This window comes from Palaemon carinicauda, chromosome 25 (genome assembly GCF_036898095.1).
Source record: "Palaemon carinicauda isolate YSFRI2023 chromosome 25, ASM3689809v2, whole genome shotgun sequence".
In the NCBI taxonomy this organism is placed as follows: domain Eukaryota; kingdom Metazoa; phylum Arthropoda; class Malacostraca; order Decapoda; family Palaemonidae; genus Palaemon; species Palaemon carinicauda.
In genome coordinates this window covers 31,854,617-31,864,616 of record NC_090749.1, presented here as the reverse complement: position 1 = coordinate 31,864,616, position 10,000 = coordinate 31,854,617, and positions in this window count along the sequence as shown.

Below are 10,000 nucleotides of genomic sequence, written 5' to 3'. Positions count from 1 at the left end.
AAGAAGGGAATAGTTAAAGATAGGACTTTGAGTGTAGAACTAGATTCATTGTATTCAAATGAAGAAGAAGGCAACAAGAAGGGAGTAGACAGTGAAGATAGTAGTGAGAATGAAGTAGAGGAAGTTTGTAAGACAGTGTTTATGAGAGAGGTTCCTAGGTGTGCAAGTTTTAATGAACATAGCAGTAGGGATGTATATGACTTCTTTAGGGAATATGAAAAGTTTTGTCAGGCTAAGTATGGGGATAGTAAGAGAGTTTGGGCTAGGGAGTTGGGAGAATTTTTGTCAGGATATTTGTTGACGATGTATGGGGTGATAATGAGTGTAGGAGAGGTTGAGTATGAAAGTGTAAAGAATAGGATAATTGAACAGGTAAAACGTATGAAAGGTAGTGTTAGGTATAAGCGAAAAAATGATTTTGATGAAGCACGAATGAAGGTGGGTGAAGCAATCTCGATGTATGTACGTCAGTTAGAAACATTGGCTAGAAAGAAGTATGGGGACGAAGGAATAAACGAAAATAAGGAACTAATGAAGAAGTTTTTGGGTACAGTACCAGAGAGTGTGTGTGAGTTTATTAATTTGAAACGGAAGGAGAAAATGAGATGGACTAGAGAGAGATTGACTTGGGATGATATTTTAGAGATAGTTGAGGATTACGAGTTAGATAGGTGTATGAAAGAAAGTAAATCTGTGAGTGTAAGAACTGGAATGGAGGAATGTGTGCCAGAATTTGGTAGTTTTAGAGATGCTGTTATGAGAGGGCCAATGAGGGCAGCTGATAGTGTAGTAGATAGAAGTGTTAGGGTGAGTAATGTAGGAATACCTATGCCGAGAAATGACGGGTTTAGACAGGGAAATCAAGTTTGGAGAGATAGAAGTGCTAGTACGCAGCAAGTTAGGTTAGGTAGTGGTATCCGTGAAGAGAGGTGTTATAGGTGTGGGAAGGTAGGACATAAAAAGAACGAGTGTAGATGGGCATTAGGAGCATGTTTCGGGTGTGGAGAGACAGGGCATCGTATTAGCGACTGTAAGAAAGAGAAAGTGGTTAAGTGTTATCGGTGTGGTATGACTGGACACATAGCGAGTGGATGCCGTGATAATCGTATGAATGTAATTTGTGGTAATTGTGGTAAGGATGGTCATTATGCTAGAATGTGCAAGGAGCCGCGGGGTAAGTGTACTGAATGTGGTGCAGATGGGCATGTAGCTAGGGTTTGTAGAAAGAAGGGATCAAGTCAGCCAGGATGTTCGGGAAACTAATTCATCAGAGGGTTCAGCTGGGTGAGTCCTCGTGTGTGTGGGGAGTGAATGTGATGCATGTTCGTGAGGGTTTATTGCATGAAGATGTGATGGGAGAAAGAGCACATGATTGCATGAGTGTGAAAATGATTTTTAATGGTGTAGAGTTGGTTGGTTTGATTGATACTGGTTGTGGTGACAATTTAATGTTTAGGAATGCATATGATAAGGTAAAAGAGGTTTGTGAATTTACGGGATGTAAGGGTGAAGTAAAAGGTATTGGTAATTTGCGTATGCCTGTGCAAGGGAAGTTGCGGGAAAATGTTATGATTGGGGGGCTGATGATGGAGGATAATGATTTTTACGTGGTTGAGGGAGCGAATGAGAAATATGACGTACTGCTTGGGTATAAATTTCTGAAAAAATGTGGTATGATTGTACATCCAAGTGTGAATATGATTGAAATAAAGGTTAAAGGTAATATTTGTGGGGAATTTTATTTAAAGGAAGACGGCAGAGTGAGTACGAAGGTGTGGAAGGGAGTGCCGTTGGTAGCAAAGGAAAGTGTAAAGTTATCGGGTAAGAAAGGTGAGGTGATTAGTGTAAAAGTTGCATGGCCGAGCAGTCTGGGAATTTCAAATAGTGACAAGGATGAATATGTAGTGGAAGGTATGGAAGCAGGTAATTTGGTGAAAACGAGTGCGTATGTATATGATGGTGTTATGAATATGCAGGAACCCAAGGTGTATGTAAGGTTGTTGCCGAGTGTTAGGAGGAAGAGAGTACGTGGAATACGTGAGGGCGATTGCATGGGATGTATGTATACACTGATTAATGTAGAGGATGGAAGATATGTTAAGGCGAGACAGGTGATGTCTGGTAAGGTAAAGAACGATGACGATTGGGATTACGATACGTTGAAAGGAAGAATTAAGTTAGATGAGAGTGTAAGTGAGGTCGAAAGGGAACGATTGCTTAAGATGTTATGGGATAAGCGGAGAGTTGTGAGTCTCGGTGACGATGATTGTGGGGGGTCAGACCTGCCAGAATTTAAAATAGTTCTCAGTGATGATACCCCCATATATCAGCGTCCCAGGCATTTTTCTCCGCCTATTGCCAAGGAGATAGAGGAGCAGTGTCAGGAATTAGAGCGTATGGGTGTAATAGAAAGGAGTGAGAGTGCCTGGAATAGCCCTATTGTCCCTGTACGAAAGCCTGATGGAAGTTTACGTATGTGTATTGATTATAGGAAGGTAAATGAGGTGACTGTTAAAGAACGTTTTCCAATGAATGTGGTGTCTGATTGTGTTTATAAGATGCATGGAATGAAAGTTTTTACTAAATTAGATTTGGTGCGGGGCTATTATCAGATGCCTCTGGCAGAGGGGAGCAGGCCCATTACCGCATTTTCAAGTACAAATTGTCCCTACCAATTTAAAAGGTTGAGTTTTGGTCTTGCTAATGCGCCTGCTGCCTTCCAAAGAGCGATGAATGTTGTATTGGCTGGTTTCGATCGACAGAAGGTGACTGTTTTTATAGATGATATTCTGATTGCGAGCGAGACTATTGAGGAACATATGCGGTTGCTTGAGGCAGTGTTGATGCGGTTAATTGAAGTTGGTGTGAAAATTAAGCTTGAGAAGTGTACATGGTTGTCCAGGGAGGTGGAATTTCTTGGGCATGTAGTGGGTGAATCTGGTATAAGGAAGAGTGACAAATTTGTGAATAAGGTGCGAGAATTTCCACGTCCCCGGACTGTGCGTGAGTTGCGAGGTTTTCTTGGTTTGGTTGAGTTTGGGCGCAAGTTTGTTAGAGATTGTTCAGGTATAGGGAAGCCTTTGAATGAATGGACGGGTAAAAGGAATAGTACAAAATTGAAATGGGATGATCGGATGATAGAAGCGTTTGAAAGGTTGAAGGAAGAGGCCGCGGAAGACGTCACTTTGGCATTTCCAGACTACAGTGAAAATGCGAGTATGCTAGAGTTGTATACGGATGCGAGTGGGGTGAGTATGGGTGGTTGTTTGGTTCAAACGCAGAGAGTAAATGGAGAAGAGAAATTGAGAGTAATAGCGTATGTTAGTAAAGCGTTTAATAAAGCTGAGCGGAAGTATTCGACGATTGACAGGGAATTGGCTGCAATACGATTTTGTGTGAAAGCATTGAAAGTATTTTTGTATGGTGTAAAATTCATTGTGCGTACTGACCATCAGCCCCTAGTGTATATGATAAGGAAAGAGTGTGTGAATGCAAGGGTTGCTAGGACCATAGAGGATTTGAATGAATTTGATTTTAGGTTAGAATATGTACCGGGAAATAAGAATGTGATAGCAGATGCGATGTCGAGGATGCATGGGAGGATGGAAGATAAAGAGAGTAATCAGAATTCTGAAAGGTTGCCTGAAGGTTTAGTTGTGGAGCAGATTTGTGAAGGGGAAGATATGGTATATAAGTGTATCCTAATGGGTTTAAGTAAGTTGGTACAAGAGGGTTTAGATACGGAAATACCAGGTAGCGTAAGCGAGCTTAAAAGAAAGGTGATGAATGAAGTGTCAAAAGAAATGGTATATGAGGAGGAGAGTAGTGTACTAGAAGGGGAAGTATTATCAAAGATATTAATGGTGGTGAGTATGTTGTATGGTGTAACTGTGTATTTGTATTTTGGATGGAATCGACCGATGGAATATAGGGCATGTAAGGAGAATGATAGGGAATATATTTTGAGGATTCAATGTAAGGAGGAATGTTGCAAATTGTTGAGTGAGAAGGATAATGGTGCAAGTGACCTTAATCTAAGATATGGGGGTATAGAGGACAGTGAACATGATGAACATATTGGTGAAGTGAGTGACAGAATTGAAAGGAGAGTAAATGTATGTATGCATGGTGTAAAAGGAAGGATGATGACGTATGTGAATATAAATGAGAATGAATATTGTAGTTTAATTGATACGGGTGCTCAAGTGTCATTAGTAAATGAGTCGGTTATCAGGGAAATTGAGAGGTACAATTGGGAAGTGAAAAGACAGTGTACGAGTGTGAGAATTCATGGAATAGGTCAGGGAAGTTTACTTGTTTGGGAAGAAGTGAGGTTGAAAGTGAAACTAGGGAGTATGGAAGTTGAACATAATTTTATTGTAATGGGAGAGAATGAAATGCCTAATTGTTTTTTGATGGGAATAGATTTTTTGAGGTTGCACCATGTGTCAGTTGATGTTGGTAAAGGTTTGCTTTCAAAGAATGGCTGTAAGGTAATAGTAATCGAGGATAATAGTGTATTCATGGCGAATTTTGTTGGCATGATTGATATTGCAAAGAGTGAAGATGATTTGTTGAGCAAAGAAGAGGTGGAAGAAATGCAAGGTGAATGTTTCGAAATAAATAGATTACGTGAATGTATTTTAAATGGTATTAGGGTGGAAGAATGGCCGTGTGATTTGGAAGCGTATAAGAAAGTTGTTAAAAGATTTATTGTTTGTAAGAATATTGTGTATTTTTTGCATAGGGGAATGGATGAAGATATATATGTTCCTGTATTTCCAATGCATGCAGCTGTAAGTATGTGTATGGTAGTGCATGACAGGTATGGGCATATGGGGAAGAATAAATTGTGGGAATGCATGCGAGAGAGGTTGTTTACGCCTGGGTTGAGTCAAATTTGTAGGGATGTAGCGACTACTTGTGAGGATTGTCAGAAGGGAAAGTATCAGAGCATGCATGCAAGTCCGCCTATTTTGAGGTTACGTATGAAAGAGCCATTTGAGATGTTTGTGATTGATTGTGTTTCGTTGCCTGTGACTGCGAGAAGACATGTGGGAATGATTGTCATGGTCGATCATATGAGCAAGTTTGCATATGCAGTACCCATCAAGAATAAAAGAAGTGAGACTGTAGCGAGAATGGTAAGTCAAGTGATGTTGCCGATGAGTGTGTGTAAGCCTGCAAAAATGTTAAGTGACAATGGTCCGGAGTTTGTTGGATGGGAGTTTGAGCAGATGTTGAGAGAATGGGGCATTGAACATGTGTATTCGACTCCGTATATGCCAAGTGCGAATGGTTTGGCTGAAAGGACTGTAAGAACCTTAACAGAAATTTTGCGGATGATGAGTACATGTGATAATGATTGGGATTTATATGTTGGGCGTGCGTTGTGGGCGTATAATGCGACGGTGCACAAGAGTACTGGTATGTCTCCGTGTAAGTTTGTGTTGAATTTTGAAAAGATAGTAAGACCGAGATTGAGTGTGTCCGAGAATGATAGAGATGTTTGGAAGAAAGCAAATGAGAGATTTGAAAGCTACAAAGTGGGAGAGAAAGTGTTGAAAGAAGTAATTGAAAAGGGAAGAATGAATGTCAATAAGGTACGTGATAAGTTTGAAGGTCCATATGAGGTGTTAGATGTTGGTTCTAGTGGGTTGAGTTATGTTTTAGGTAAAGTAAGTGTGGATGGTAGTGTGGAAAAGGTTAGGGCACACCACAATCAGTTGCGGAAATGGAAGGAGGTACCAAGATATATTCAGGAGAATGGTATGACTAAATGGCTAAAAACGAACAAGTATGAACCGAGTATGTGTGAGGCATTAGGTTTAGAAGATAAGCAATTGGTGTTAGTAGAGTATGGAAAGAAAAAGAAGTCTGAGAATTTTACTGGGGATAAAAGACGGGAAAATTTTGTAGTTGTAGGCGGGAATCAGAATAAGCAGGACAAGGGTGTAAATGTACAGGTGAGTATGGAAGATAAATGTATTAATACAGATGAAACTTGGATGAGTATGAATGATACTTATAGTGTGTGTGGTTTTTCGTTAGATGAGGCAAGAGAACGTATGACGGACACGAGAATGAAAGATAGGAGAATGATAAGCAGTATGAATGATTCTTTTGTTAAAGTAGAAAATGGTTTAGATGTAATGGATGAATTGTTGACAGAAATTAGTGGGATTTTCGGGCCAGATGAAACTGAGGTAGATGAAATAGTGAATGATATCTTAGACGAGCAGAGCATAGACGGGAATCGTAATAGTACGTTGAATGAAAACGACATGGAAGAAGTGAATGAGAGAGTGCAGGTATATGAAGGCCCAGTTACCCGAAGCCGAGGCCCTGTTCCAGACTGCGACTGGGTAATAAGAAAATAGGTAAGTGTTGTGTGAGGATTTGGCAAAGTAAGGGGGGAGGAATGTGGAGGATTAATTTATTTTAATTTATTTTTTTTGTTTGCCAAATCAAGAGAGAGAGAGAGAGAGAGAGAGAGTGTGAGTGTGAGTGTGTTTAAGTTTTGTCAGAGAGAGAGAGAGAGAGAGAGAGAGAGAGTGTGTGAGTGTGAGTGTGTTTAAGTTTTGTCAGAGAGAGAGAGATAGAGAGAGAGAGAGAGAGAGAGAGAGAGAGAGTGTTTACAGTATTGGCTTTAGTTTTGTCACAGAGAGAGAGAGAGAGAGAGAGAGAGAGAGAGAGAGAGAGAGAGAGAGAGAGTTGTTTTAGTATTGTTAGAGACATTTTATTTGCTTTAGCTTTGTCATTAAAGAGAGAGAGAGAGAGAGAGAGAGAGAGAGAGAGAGTGAGTGAGTGAGTGAGTGTGGGTGTTTATTTACTTAGTTTTGTCAAACCGCAAGAGAAAGAAAGTGTTTATTTGCATAGTTTTGTGAGAGAGAGAGAGAGAGAGAGAGGAGAGAGAGAGAGAGAGAGAGAAAGAAAGAAAGAAAGAATTTTATTTGCTTTAGTTTGCTAGATCGCGCGTGCGCAAGAGAGTAGGCTATGTGTGGTTGTGTGTGCGTGTGTTTGTGTGTCCGCGGTGCGCGCCGAAGAAAAAGGGTAATTAGCGAATGATTGTTTGAAGTTGGAAAGATTGTTGGTATAATTGAGGTTGTTTGTTTACCTTTTTAGCTAGGATAGGGTGGTGATGAATGTCTTGGGCGAAAGTATTGGATATCGAACGATAGTAGGAGTCGGCTGTGTATTTTTTTTTGCTCTTCGAAAGCCGGCTGTGAAGCTTTTTTTTATATATTCTGAGTAAGTACTGTTTTTATTTATTTTTGTTAGGCGCGTTCATGAGTGATAGAAAGTTTATTGTTTATCTTTGATTATGGTGCGATAGTTAAGTTAGTTAGGAGTGTTCATAAGTGTTTTTTTTATTTTGGCAGGCCGCGATTCCTCCTTTGGAGAGACCGAATTTATTTGAATTTGACTATTGATGACCTGGCTTACTTAAGGAACTAGTGTTTAGAATGCTCTAGTGGATTGATCAACTGTTGACGACCTGGCCTGTTTATTACAATTACGATTTCGATTGCTGTTACTGATGAGGATGATGATGATGATGATGACGATATAGACTGCCAAATTAAGTGAGGCAGTTATAGCAGATTGTGCCAGTGTTGCGTCTGCCAGGGAGTTGTGGCTTTGGCCAAAAAGGACTGTTGGCCCTTGTGTGGACAACGACGTCCACACAAACAAATATTGGTTTTGGTGTGTCACGTGTGTGTGGATAAAGAGTTCCACTCATAAACAAATATTGGTTTTGGGTGTGTTAATTTTAAGTTGTTAAGGTTTTTTTATTTGAATGGTGTTACGGTTTATATTTAATATTGTTTATGATTCGTGAAAAGTGTTATTTTGTCTGTTTTTGTGTTAATTTTGTTTAATGTATGATTTTTGTTTTGGTTGCGGTGAATATAGTTTTAAGGTTATGTTTTGTTTGTTTTTCCCTTCGTGCAATAGTCCAGTTTAAAGTAAAGTAAGGGGAAAGTTTGTGTTGTGGGATATTTTGAAAGAAAAGTGATCAAAGGTGTGGGGGTTTGTTTTTGTTGACATCCCGCTACACAGTGGCACGCTGTACTATTTTATTTCAATTCTTTTTATTTGAAGTTTTTTATACTTTATATATGAAAGATCTATTTTAATGTCGTTACTGTTCTTGAGATAATCTATTTTAATTATTCATTACTTCTCTTGTATAGTTTATTTCCCTATATCCTTTCCTCACTGGGCTATTTTCCCTTGTTTAAGTTCTTGTGACTATGTCATCTATTCATTACTTCTCTTGCATAATTTATTTCCTTATATCCTTTCCTCACTGGGCTATTTTTCCTTGTTTAAACCCCTGTGACTATAGCATCCTGCTTTTCCAACTAGGGTTGTAGCTTAGCTTATATTGATAATGATAATAATAATGTGGGGGAGTATTGACGCAAAGGGCCTCGGTTAGATTTCGCCAATTGTGAGATAATATATATATATATATATATATATATATATATATATATATATATATATATATATATATATATATATATATGTATATATATATATATAAATATATATATATATATAATATATATATATATATATATATATATATATGCATATATATATATATATATATATAAATATATATATATATATATATATATATTTAATATATATAATATATATATATATATATACATATATATATATATATATATATATATACATATACATGTATATATATATATATATATATATATATATATATTATATATATATATATATATATATATATATATATATATACATGTATATGTAAATATATATATATATATATATATATACATATATATATACATATATATATATATATATATATATATATATATATATATATATATATATATATATATATATAGTATATTTGTCCATTTTTATGATTTTTGTCCAAAACTGCCTCCCAGTTCTTACACCCTTCTCCTAACTCTATGCTGAGAGAGAGAGAGAGAGAGAGAGAGAGAGAGAGAGAGAGAGAGAGAGATCCAGCTATCAGTTATTATAGTCCCTAAGTCTTGAAGTTTATTCTATCCTATTCGTCCTCTCTCTCTCTCTCTCTCTCTCTCTCTCTCTCTCTCTCTCTCTCTCTCTCTCTCTCTCTCAACAAATTCGTCTGAAGAAATCCTTATAAATATAAATACACCAAAAACGTTGACCTGCTCTTATCATTATCATTATTACAAGCTGAGTTACAACCCTAGTTGGAAAACCAGGATGCTATAAGCTCAAGGGCCCCAACAGGGAAAAAATAGCCCAATGAAGAAAGTAACCAATGAAATAAATAAACTACAAGAGGTGTGATATTCAAAATATATTAAGACTAGTGACAACGTTGAAAAAGATCTGTCATATATAAACTAAGAAGACTTATGTCCGCCTGTTCAACATAGAAACATTCGCTGGAAGTTTAAACTTTTGAAGTTCCACCGATTCAGCTGCACAGTTAGGAAGATCATTTTACTATCATGCAATACATGCAATTTATTATAATCAGTAGTACATTAAAATATGTCATTTACAGGCTCAACTAATAATTAAAATTTGACCGCCACAACTGAAACGCCATCAACAGTCATCGGTTTAATCTCACCCTCTCACCCAGCCACAACAACACACGCACACACACAGACACACCATCCAATTTCGCGCGTTTTTTACAGCTCTTAGATCTAATTAACCGATTCAAATCGTTACAACGAGTCTAATGAGCCTGAATTAGCGGGTATTCTCCTCATGACCAAGATTGTTATCATTATCATTATTCTTACTTCAAAAGCACTCTGACTGGGAACCCTCTCTGTTCTTCCTCTGAATTGAGCGATATTCTCATATTATTTCGTCCGGTCGAGTGGGTAGTCCAGTGAGTAATTTTCTTCTGAATTGAGCGATAATTTCATATTGCTTCGTTCTTCGGAATGAGCTAGTATTTATTTACATTGTTAATATAATCTATATG